This window comes from Pleurodeles waltl, chromosome 4_1 (genome assembly GCF_031143425.1).
Source record: "Pleurodeles waltl isolate 20211129_DDA chromosome 4_1, aPleWal1.hap1.20221129, whole genome shotgun sequence".
In the NCBI taxonomy this organism is placed as follows: domain Eukaryota; kingdom Metazoa; phylum Chordata; class Amphibia; order Caudata; family Salamandridae; genus Pleurodeles; species Pleurodeles waltl.
Genome location: NC_090442.1, coordinates 43,545,329 through 43,558,750, shown reverse-complemented (window position 1 = coordinate 43,558,750; position 13,422 = coordinate 43,545,329). Strand labels below are relative to the sequence as shown.

General features: G+C 44.2%; 1 pseudogene; it reads left to right on the top strand.

Moving 5' to 3' along the window:
* The window catches only part of LOC138287346 (zinc finger protein 91-like), a 361,147-nt pseudogene that overhangs the window by 116,985 nt on the left and 230,740 nt on the right, over positions 1–13,422 (top strand).

The window sequence follows — 13,422 nt, the reverse complement described above, 5'->3', positions numbered from 1 at the left end:
TGGGTCTCCCTGAGTAGGTGGGTGTCTCCACTAGAGCATACAATGCCTTGTGGGGAAGTCAAGGGAGCCTGGAGCCCGGAATAATGGCATGAAGAGAAACTGCAGGAAGGCAGGTGAGCCACCTTTCAAAAATCCTCCGGCCCAGGAGGAACCTAAGCTTTAGGGGAAGGTCTGGTGTCTGAAGACAAGACTGCTTTCATAGGACACTTAACAGAGCTGACAGAGCTTGAAGAAGCAGAAGGTCCCTCCAGAAAGCACTTGAGCTAGGGAGAAATGTCTTGTCCCATTCTTGAAGGCCTGAGACAGTTGGCTATAAGACAAAAACAAGTAGATGGCAGTGGTACCCATAAGGTATACTGGGAGGAAGGAATCCTGTATAGCGAAGTAAGGGACCCCAGATCAGCAGCACCACGAAGAGTTGCTGTCCCCCAACAATATGGACAATTCCTACTTAACCTGACCAATGACATCCCCTCAGCTGAACATCTGAGGAAGACCAAGGCATGGGAAATGTTGTTCAACCATTTCTATTGGCATTAGATGTCTGAGAAAGTGAAGGAGTTCTGTCACTCCTGTGTCACCTGTCAAGCCAGTGGCAAGATAGGGGGCTAGCCAAAGGCTTCCCTGATACTACTACTTGTGTTCGGGACTCGCTATGAGAGGGTGAGGATTGAAATATTTTGGGCCATATTTATACTTTTTGACGCAAAACTGCGCTAACGCAGTTTTGCGTCAAAAAAATTAGCGCCGTCTAACGCCATTTTGAAGCGCCGTGCGGGCGTCAAATTTATACTTTGACGTACGGCGGCGCAACAAACAGGTGGGAGTCATTATTTCGTGACGCACACAGCGGCGTTCCGTCGTAAAGGAAATCAATGTAAAGGCGACGCACATCACTGTGGGTCGATTTACGACAGCGCAATCCGGAAAGCGCTGTTTTTTTCACGCTATTGCGTTAAATTTGTGCGCGAAAACTGCCCTCTCAGCAGAGGAGAGCCAAAATGGATCCCAGATGCCAGTACAGACCCCAGGTGGATGACAGCAGACCAGGAACCAGCCAGGAGGATCCATACAGGAACCAGGACATGTTTAGAAAAAAAAGAAAGTGTCGCTTCAGTGAAGAGGAGCAGGAAATCCTGGTGAAAGAGGTGACGGAACACCAGCACCAACTTTTCATCTCCTCTAAATTGCCACTCAGTAGGAGAGAGGCCATATGGAAACAAATAGTGGACAAGATCAACAGTGTGGCTGAAGAACGCCGCACAGTCACTGAGTGTAAGAAATGCTGGCATGACTGCAAACGTAGGACAAAAGAGAAAATGGCCAGGAACAGGAAGGCAGCAATGCAGACTGGAGGGGGGAGTCCAGCACAACAGGAGGCCCTGGTCCACATGGAGGAGATGGTCGCAGCCGTCATCCCGGAGGAGATTGTCACAGGGATTCAAGGACAGGACAGCGCAGACTACCACGACACAACGCACATGCAGGGTAAGTCGCATGGGGAATTCAATTGCAATAATGTAGACAGTAACAGGGGGGGAAATACCTACTACACAATGCATGTAAGTCTGCACATATATGAACTGGCATGGGTAAATGGGCACAGCAGGGGGGCATGCCCAGCACAGACTGAAGCTGGGGCACGACAATATACAGCAACAACAACAGTCCCCTGGGGACATCCTGTAAGTACAACAATAGAGCCAAGGGAAAGCAGCGGCAGGTGGGAAGGCCACTACCTCAAACTCACATCCAGGCACTTGTTTTGTAAAATCTATCCTACATCAACTAGGTCCCTATCAGTAATCCAGTAGCCAAAACAACAACTGCAATGTAACTGCCACAACAGCTTACAATAACACCTCTCATCTCTGTGCAGCTACAGTACCAAATGGCAGGAACCTCCCCATGGAACATACATACCCAAATTAGGGGGTGAGGATGACATCAGCAACAATTCTTAGAAATAAGACAAAGGCACCAGTACACTCAAATGCCGAATGTCCATACCTGACACATACATAAGCCAAAGTAAACAGCAATAGGAGCCACACAGCACTAACGACACACACATGCTGCATACGTCAGGGTCCCTCACGTGCCTGGCTAACAAGGCTACATCACTAATGTCATACTGCTCAGACAACAACACCTGAGGAGGGGACACAGGCAACTGGTCACTGAAACACACCTGCACAGTCTGACAACCAAATAGTACCTTCATACGATAAACAGGCCAATCCAATTAAACACACATGACCCAACATCATCTCAAAACATCAAGAATGTTTACATCCATACCACATCCTAACATTGACATGCATAGGTAATGCCACGTTACATGTACAGATCATGCAATGTGAATAAAAAGTGTTTGGGGCAGGTCCTGAGAGGCAAGTGTGCTGCCAGGGCAGTCACAACACCCACAGTCAGTCAAAGTGTAGTGTTGTAAGTGTAACGTATACTTTGCGCATTAGCCTCAGGCTTTAGGCCTTTGTGCACCTTGCCCTGATTGTACTTATACTCATTTGCTCACATCTAAGAGCCTCAGAGCACTTTGCACTTAATGCTTTTTATTGCCCTTCCTATCAGTTAATATAGCAAATAGCCAGTCCTAGGGTGTTGTTAATTAGTCAAATCACACTGTTTTGCCTACTTCTGCACTGGAGTTTGCCAGAACATATTCACTCTGTGCCCCAGTCAAGGATACAGTCTGGTACATTGCCGATAGACGTGGTAGGGGTTAAGATTTGGCATTCCTGCGTAGAGACACTTTGTCATCACGATGACATATGACTTATAAAATCACTTCCTTGTCCCAAGACACGCAAGAGGGAGTTTCCGAACAGAGAACCACAACTAGACGCTGCCTGCCTTGCTGCTGATGCACAACCAGATCACAGGCCATTCCTCTGATATGAGGGATGATGTCTCCCCAGTGATTCCGACAGGCAAGCTCCAAACTTAACATGCTGTGCTATACATAGAACAAGCAGAGGGAGAGTAGAAACTGTTAGGCACCATGATAGCTGTGTACTAATGTATTACTCTCCTGCGGACTATTTCAATTCTAACAGTGTGTATTGTTTGGGTTATTGTGGCTCACACCTAAATATCAACTAGTCAGTTGTACAATGAAACCTCATATTAAACAAATACTGTATTTGTCATTTGTGTATGGGAACATACCGGAAAAGAGAGAATTGTGTAGGATCTGAGTGACCACGACTTCCCTGAGAAGTTTCAAAGATGTCATGCGCTCGGATGTCTAAACATTTCTTTGATGTGGGAGACCAGAGGCACTGCTAGTTAGTCTGAGCAAAAAGAAATATCAGGGTGACAGAGTTATTTACAAGTGGGTCAGACTTAGTCCCCCACACCATTAGCTATCCTGCTGCCTAGAAAGCCAGTAATCACATGTAGGATAATGAGAGCCCACCCAACAAAATGTCCCTCCATAACAATAGTTAAACACCGAGGGAGGAGTAGGACAAAAACACGCCAATTCCTAAATAATTACAAAGCAACACCTAGAGGCGATCTGGCAGACATGTCTGATAGCTCCATATCATACATGTGACACACAGGTGGGCCATAGGCCTACAACAATGCCCTATGACGGACAGCAGATACCAAGACAAACACAGAGCACAAAGTTAAGGCATCTAAAGGCTTGTATCTTAGTGCAAAATTTTCACAACACAGACACACTAATTGTACCCTGTTTCATTGCAGAGGAACACGGATCTCCTGCCGATATGCCTGTCCCTGAGTTCCCTGATGACATGGATGATGAGCCCATAAACATCCCACAGGAGACCATTCAAATGGTCCTTGAAAGCCTCCAAACCCCACCTTCAGTCACAAGGAGGAGCACAGAAGAAGCAGCCACCACAGGAGAACCACCCGCCACCCCAATTGTAAGACCTGCCAGCTCCAACACAGCTGAGGACTCTGACGACACTGGCACCAGCTTCGAAAGAACCGTCGTTGGGGTCCAGCAGGAGCTGGCCAAGGAGGTGCGGGTGGGGATGCAAACTATGGCAGCCAGCCTTGAGGGGGTGCGTTCGTGCATGATGTCTACTGCTGATCAGGCAGCTGCTATGCAAGCTCGAACATCGCTCTTGCAGGAACTTTTAAAAACACAGAAGGAAATCTGCACAGCTGTCATCCAGTTGACACAACAACTCCAACTGCAAACCAGTCAACGTGTGCACGAATGCAACATAGAACCCTCAGGGCCGACCTGGCTGCCTACCATCGTGATGTGGCTGCCATTCTCAAAAACCAGCAGGCCCTCCTTGCTGCAGTACTGCCCTTCATAACTCCACAGGGAGCAGCCCCCGGGATGTCTGCCTCCATGTCTTCTAACACTGAGGTGTGTGTTGCCCCTTCACAACCAACAACAACAAGGACACACCAGGCAACACACAAATCAGAAGAAGAAGAGATGGAACAGAAAACATTCACACGGAAGAGTACCCGGAAGCACTAGTCCCTGCACCATGGCCTACTTTGACCAAGGTCCTACGTTTTGTCAAATGCCAGTCTCACTACAACTACACTCAATGACTGTTCGGCAATCCACTGTATGACTTGTCCCCATTGCCAGTGAATGTCTCTCTCCTACTATTTGGCAATTCCTGTCCCTCTGCACTGTCTGTGACATCACCCAGCATGTCAGGAGCATCATCCACACCCCTTCTGTAGGATCACCATGTAAGAATGCACCAGAACGGACTCAGCAAACATGGTGAATGGACATTTTGCACTACACCACCTATAAATAAATAGCACTTGCACACCTATTGTGTCTCTGTGTTATTTCACACTTCAACTGTGCAGTACATAACTCCAAAGTGGCTGTGTGGCAACCATGTAGATTCTCTATACTACTGTCCTGATTTCATGTATACTGAAACATCTGTGCAGTGGCCAGGATTGCATCATAGCCTTACCATACTGAGGAAAATAACTGATGAAGGGACTAAGCACACACAATCATGCTGTGTTGGACAGAATGATGCACCATTTATAGCTATTCTAGACAACTAATGGTGGCTGAGAAATATAGGCACCATGCAATACTTAAATAAGAAATAATGCCGCAAAATGTAAGGAATCATGAACAAATTACACTGCATCAATCACCCTTACGGAGTATACTTCCATGAAGGAAAGTCATGCTGAATCAGTACACACATGATGTAGGTCAGCAATGAAAGCAACAAGACAAGAGTGTGAACAACTCCTCATCTACAAAGATCTCCCTGAACTTCACACTGCTGTCCGACCTATCAATTTACCCACAATAACAAGTCTGGAAGCACTCTTTGTGAAGTAGGATACATACCGAAACAAACCCTTGGTGATCAATGCACACTACCAATGGTGGGTCTTCCACATGGTGGATACTTACCAAGTTAGCACACGGGTAGCTGGGATGTGAAACCTCAATTTCCTGGGGATGGCGAGCATAGGACACAAATGTCATACTAAAACATTCTGCTACACTGATGTCAAGGCCATGATAATGTAGCACCTAACGCATCATGTAAAGGGTTAACTAAATATTTATTTCAATCGAGTAATACAAGAGGCAACTAAGGGAAAGGTAAACCTACACTAATCTAACCTGACTACTACTAACCCACAACTGTCCCTAACTAACCTAAGCTAAACTTACTCTACACATGTAACGAAACGATCTAAACATCAACCCCCCACCCACCATTATGAGACAAGACACATGGAGGACAACACTTACTAACCTACACACATACTATACTATCCTAAACAAACATATATTTTTTTGTATTTTTCTGAATTTTTTTATTATTTTTTATTTAAAAAAAAAAAAAATCTAAACAGGAATCCCAACATTGCCCCCCACCCACCCACCCACACAAAAATATAAGATAGAAAGAATAAGGACCCCCCACCCTCTTCCCTAACACTAACTAAGCTAATTACCTATACTTATCCTATAACTAATCCCCAAAACCCAACTAACAGTATAAAATAGGAAAGAGGTGAGAGGGGAGGGGTAAAAGTTCAAGAGGGCAAAAGTGCTACAGATTTGCTCTCCGTAGTGTGTGCCTGATGGAGCGGACCCTCTTTTTGATGTAACTCATGTCCTCCCTCAGGTTGTCCACCTTTTTCACTAACTTGTCCAATTTTCTGGTCAATGCCAGGAAGGCAGCTGGGTCCACAGGAGGGTCTGTGCTGGTTTGCGTGCCGGCGGAGGTTGATGTTGTGGCAGGAGTTGGTTGGGCACAGGACAGTCCTGCTACCACCACACGGCTGGGTCCAGGTCTGGAGGAAGATGCAGGGTCCATTGCTGCAGACGTTGCTGGGTCCACTTGGGCAGACCTGGTGGATGTGGTGTTGGTGGTTGTGGTGGCACTGTAGGGGGAGCCTGTGGTGTGGCCCACCATGCCCCCGAGGCCCAATCAGAATGGTACTTGCGGCCCATCCTCCGATACCCACACTGCACCTGCAGGATGAGCCTGTATCTCATGGCACGGCGATCAAAATGGTTGCGATCTGCGGCACTCATGTTTGCAGCTGTGAAGAGAAAAGGCAAATATTTACCTTTGGATTTGCATTGGGTGGAATAGCACAATGGGTTATTTGTCCATTACTAGAAATGTATTGGTTGCGGCAATTGTCACAACATAGTTCACGGAAAGGCTCAGAGGAAGTACATGTGAAGCATGCATACATAAGGGCATATCACACCTAGCATATCCATGTCTCTACATGATGGATGACATCACCCTAAACTACTCATCCAAATCATACCTAAGGCATTTGACATCATGGCAGCACCTCTTCCGCATACTGACTTCACTACATATGTCACTCTATGTGATAACAATCACACTCCTCACTCAATGCCATTTGGAATTAGTTGTGTGCTAAGATTGAACCCATGGGTCATAACCAAATGTCTACACTAGGGGCCAGATGTAGGAATTTGGAAAATGCAACTAGCAATTTGCAATGCAGAACGGTGTCTCTGACACCGTCTGCGAGTCGCTATGGGGTCGCTAAGACCCACCTCATGAACATCAATGATGTGGGTTCCAAGTTGCGCCACCTTAGCGACTATGGGCACTCACGGGGATGGAGGCCTGCTGGGAACAGCAGACCTCCATGGCCGTGACTGCTTTCAAACAAAGCAGGTTATTTTTCCCCAAGTGTAGGCCGTTTACCTGAAAGGAAAATGAGCTGCACTTAGAAATAAATTACAACAACTTCAATCTTGGATAATTTCACAGTAGTTAGTGGTCCCTTGGACCACTGGCTGTTTTTTACAGGATTATTTAGGTCCACTCACAAAGGTGAAGGGTTACAATGGGGACCCCTTCCAGTTAGCAAGTGGGTTACCATCCACTTCAAGTGGATGATAACTGCGACTCACTTTGCAACCACGTACTCGGTTGCAAATGGAATTGCATACCACTGTGAGTTGCAAATAGGTCTGGAAAACCCCTTCATATTTTGGATTTGGAAAAGCATTTTGCAAATATGTTCATAATCACCAAATACATTTCGGAATAGGAAACAGACGTTTGCAACTCACAAACAGAAATTTATGACATTTGCAACTTGTAAACAGTTTGCTACATCTGGCCCTAGGTACTAACTGAAGTCACAAAAGGTGTCAAGTACGTGTAACATACTGGTTGCTACAGTCCTAGGTACCCTGTTTCACATTAACATCCCAGTCTTTGAGGGTGGTGTGGGAAGAACAACCAACAATCCCATGTTCAATGCACACCCTGGAGTGTATAGAAAGTTCAACAAGTATCTGCCTTCACACACAACACCTATGAATGGCTAGCAACACGTTGTAGTCAGCCAAAAATTGTCACATCCAAGGTCCACACATGTCAAAATGATATGACTTAGGCCAACATGACATACTATCAGTGAGGCATGTTTTACAACACACACAGAGGAGCTAGAACACCCATTCTCATGATTCAACAGAACACCTAGGCCATTGCACTCAAGTCACACACACTTCTAGTTCACCTTGTGGAAGTACATGCCCCCGGAAGATCCAACCTACAGTGTACACAGTCCATCCTCAACTAGGAAGAAGCACTTGTCATCAAAGCCATGTGCCTAAGCTATCTGTGAGACTGTCAGTCTGATATGCAGACTCAGTTCATGCCAAGTCCCCGACCAAGTCTTACATTGACCAGTGTATTCCAAATGAGTCATCCCATTCCCCATTGTGGCCCGACTGGAATGACCTACAGCCCCTCAATCTGAGAGATGGCTAGGTATTGCTTTACAGAAACATAAGTCCTATTTGATATCACACTAAAACAACAATGCCAATGAACGGCCAGCGCATCAAATCATGAATTCTCTTGAACACACAGTAGTCCATCATGCTTCATTACCAAACAATGAAAATAGCACTCAGGCGACACTCACAGTAGGTATCGGGGTCCTCAAAATGTGCCACCTCTCCCACGGTGTACGGGGCTGGTCCACCTGTAAAGCATGAAAGGAAGAATATACTCAGACTGGGTGAACTGACAAATAATTTCAGTTACAATGACACTGTGTGAATATGACATGGTAATGATACACTTTCCCACATGCTCATACTGCATGGATGACTTTGTATTCAACATTAACATTGGATGAGTCTCCTGCTACAGTTACACACCCTACTACACACATGCAGTGGCCAGGACAGTCAGGTGTCGTCCAAGTTAACCCTCCATTAGTATGCCCCAACAATAATGTTATCCATACATCTCAGCATGTGCATCCCAGAGAGACATCCCAAAACTGGTTCCATGAGGACTGCATGACCACTCACAATCAAACAGGCTAGGTGGACATGTTCAACACACAGCAACCACACACACATGTGACATATCTGTGGACAACATATCTAACTTCATGTGACGTGAAGGCAACACACATGTATAGCATCATCATGGGTTTCAAATTTTCTGTCTAGCTATGGCGTCTACATATGTAGGTATGTTGTTTCTACATGACTTACTCACTGGCCATTATGACCTGTAGAGTACAAACAGAGCCGTTAACGTGTTGCTTGTCTGACACAAATGCAACACTACATTACATACAGCTACAGGCATCTGGTATGTGTAGAAAAAATGAGCCATTGGTCTTCATACACATTGTGCAACAAATACACATTAGGGCACATATGTATACCTTTGTAGCGCAGCATTTGCATCATTTTGTCACGCAGAGAGGGGGCAAACTTGCAACATACAGATATATGTTGTAAGTTGCTGCTGTTATTGCGTGAAAATGTGGTGCAAAAATGGGGATATATGTGTATAAACATGGGCCTAGGTTTCCCTAGCATTACACACAGTCAGCTACTTATCTAGCAGATTGGGTAACAATCATCACATGTTCCCACACAGATTTCTATTATTCCCATGTAATTGATTTGTACTCACCAACATGGCCACCAATCCTGATTCCCAGGTGGTCCAGCAGGTCCTGTTCTCTGGTTATCAGATCTGCCCAGCGGTGCTTCAATTGATGGACATTGCGCATGCTCCCGTAGACCCGGACCAGGTGATGGCGCACCTTCTCCCACCGGATTTTCCTTGCCTCCGTGTGATACCCCTGTATCACACGGCCCCCAGCCTCCAGCATCAGTGGGAGGAAATGGCTAACTAGCCATATGAATCCCCCCAATTCATCTTCACCCATCCTGGACAGGCGAGGCCTACCTGACATATTGACAGCAAGAGTAATTGACAAATGAAATAAGAAAGTAAAAGTGGGAAATGGAGAAAGGTAGAGGAGTGAAGGAAAATGAAAAAGGAGAAAAATAGCCCAACTAACCCCAAAAACTATGCTACCCACAACAGACTCCCACAGACAATACAAACAAAAACAGGAATAGACAAAACTAGACTAAACAGACTGAGACAATGTTATGCAACAAGAATAGATTCACAAAAAGACAAAATACAAGGTACACAGGACACAAAAGCAGTAAAACACAGGACAACACCTTTCACACAACCACACCGTCTAGATAAATCTGAGACTGCAAAGTGAAAGTGAAAGTTAACTCCCAGTACAGATTTTGTAAACAGGATATCCTATTACATCACTTCCTGCAGAAAATGGCCGCCGTTTTTATTTTCCCGATATGTGTCATATTTTCACGCATACACAATTGTGCGTCATTTTTTTTGACGCATTACATTGCACATGATGCTGAGTCAAAAAATATGATATGAATATTAATAATTTTTTAATGTACATGAGATGTCCAACATATTGTCCATGTTGCGTCAATTTTACCACGCATACATCATGGGCGTCATTTTTTTCCACGTACAGTAGTGCACATGATGCTGAGTCAAAAAATATGATATGAATATTAATAATTTTTTAATGTACATGAGATGTCCAACATATTGTCCATGTTGCGTCAATTTTACCACGCATACATCATGGGCGTCATTTTTTTCCACGTACAGTAGTGCACATGATGCTGAGTCAAAAAATATGATATGAATATTAATAATTTTTTAATGTACATGAGATGTCCAACATATTGTCCATGTTGCGTCAATTTTACCACGCATACGTCATGGGCGTCATTTTTTTCCACGTACAGTAGTGCACATGATGCTGAGTCAAAAAATATGATATGAATATTAATAATTTTTTAATGTACATGAGATGTCCAACATATTGTCCATGTTGCGTCAATTTTACCACGCATACATCATGGGCGTCATTTTTTACCACGTACAGTAGTGCACATGATGCTGAGTCAAAAAAAATATATGATGTAAATTATACTTTGATGGCTAAATATGTGAAACTTTTGGATACATTTATATTTGACTCTGCATTCTGTGCACTCATGTACGTGAACAAATTATGACGCCCATGCTGTATGCGTAGAATTTTGAGCAAATTTTTTTCTTATGTCTTCATGTTTTTAACTTGGGGAAGGTGATTTGTCATGGTCAAACCGTGCTATGTGATACACATTTGTGGTTGGATATGACACATGTCCGTTGTTGTATGTATAGAAGGCATTCACACTGTAATGTTTTGGATACGTTAACTAATGTATTGACCATATTTGTCAACATATTTTGGGTAATTGCTGATGGCTATTTTGAAATGATGGATGGGATACCATGATGTATTCCTTCTCCAAAATGTGTCCACAATTATGATGGTGATGCTTTTATCTGTAGTCCTAACAGGGAGTGCAATAGTCACTTACAGTTTTTATGGGGCTAACCATGTCCCATTATGATTTTGTGTTTCTGATTTGTGTTTGACTTTTAACATGTAGCCCACACATGTGCCTTATGCATGTGTTTAGTTCACAAGTACAAGATTCTTGTATGTTTGGGGGGCGGTAGAGGTGGACTTAGGCCCCCAGCACCCTAGGATTTGACCATCCAGAATAGCTACTGTATCCATGGGTTTTATTTATTATATCATGGCAAACCTGCAGCAGCAGGCTAATGTAAGGCCATATGGTATGAATGACTGTTGACCATTCATTCATCTCATTAGCCCATTTGACTTTTGCAGTAATGATGAATTGGAGCAAACTTGCATACCATTTTCCAATGACTATGTTTGCAAGACTCTCAGCGTTCCTGATGTGCTGATGAAAATTATTTAGTTGTTGTCTGTGTCCCTTTCTGCATAAACTGGTTTAGTGGCATGTTACATTCTTCCTGCTAGGTTCAAACTGGGACACAACTGTGATGGTCTACTTTCAAATATTAGGTTGATTGTATGACATATGTGTTCATGTGTGTTGGAATGTGGATCCACTATCACCTGTCTGGGTGTATGTTGTCACTGTGACTTCAAGGTCTCCTCCTGAGTTAGTGGCAGCTAATGTTGTTCCAATTGTGTATTGCTCATATCACACACTTGAGAGAAGCCATTGATGACAAGGTCACATACACATGGATGGTCCCACCCTGTCTCTGAACACGTGTGATGTGACTTTCAAATGATCTAAATTTTTGGGCTGGGTGAGAGACTGTCTCAGGTGTTTGGATCCGGCATGTGTAATTGCCACATTTGTACTCCTGTTGGCCTCTGTGTATGGTAATGTATCATGTCACATCCTACCCTCTGTGCATACATTTGTGATGTTAATTTTGGTTGTGATGATTGTTATAGCATTATTGCTCAATGAGACGACATTCTTCTTCAGCAATTTCAAACTAAAGGTGGTCAGAAATGCATAGGCCAAAGCATGATGTGGTGTTTGTTATCTGTGTTTATTTACAAGTGTGGAATACAAGTTATTCTGATACATTAAGAAAAAAAAATATTGACAAGCTGTTGGCGCCTACGCACTCCTGCTGCCGTGTTAGGTTGTTCCCCCTCCTGTTGCAGGCCAGCATCCTCCTCTTCGTCATCCTCAGGCATGTCTGGGTCCATTTCAAGGAGGGGAATATTCCTTTTTACACAAATATTGTGCAATATGGCACAAGTGAGTATGATCTTACAGACCATCTCTGGGGAATAGAGTAGGCTACCGCCAGTGATGTCAAGGAAGCGGAACCTTGACTTTAGGATCCCAAAGGTCCGCCCCACAATGCTGCGTGTCCTCTTGTGGGCGTCATTGTATGCCCGCTCCGCAGCAGTATTTGGGTTCCCAAATGGTGTCATTATCCAAGGCTGGATGCCATACCCATGATCAGCTGAAAGAGAAACACAGAATGGGATCAATTAGATGTTGAAGGCACTGTTGTACGGATCTTTGATGGCAGTAGTTGTCTTGTGTTGTCTGTGACTCTTTTGTGTACTAATGTGACAACCTATGGTTGTTGGTGAAAACTTTTGCATTGAGTTTTTTTCCTTGGCTGAGCAAGTGTTTGTTGGCTAACTGTTTGTCAGCAGGATGTATTGGTTTTTCCAGTACAGTGTGCCCTCCCTAGCATTGTGACTTGTGATACAGGTGTCCGTGTGTCCTCACTGGGGGTGTGATGATAGTTCCATGCAGAGTTGAAACATGAAAGTGTATTTGAAACGTTCATATGAACATACCAAGGCCATCCCATACCTTTAAACTTATGCATTGTATTAGTGTACAGGTTATTGTGAGACTTCCAATTTGCAAGGTGACATTTAGGCAACCACAGTCATTAATGTCTTCACACTAAGCTGTAGAGTAAATTCCAATGTGTGACAGGTTCAATGGTGACTTCTGAAACATGGCTAGTGATGTGAGTACCTCAGTGTGTTCCTGGCTAGGTGTTGCTATTGTGGTGTATGTGTTGTTTGTCCTAGAGGGTTTCTGTGCAGTGTGTATATGAGTTTGGTTTTTGTCCTTACCAACAAGTAGTCCATTGCCATATCGTCCATCCTGGAAGTGTTGGTTGATGGTGCAGTGACGGAAGA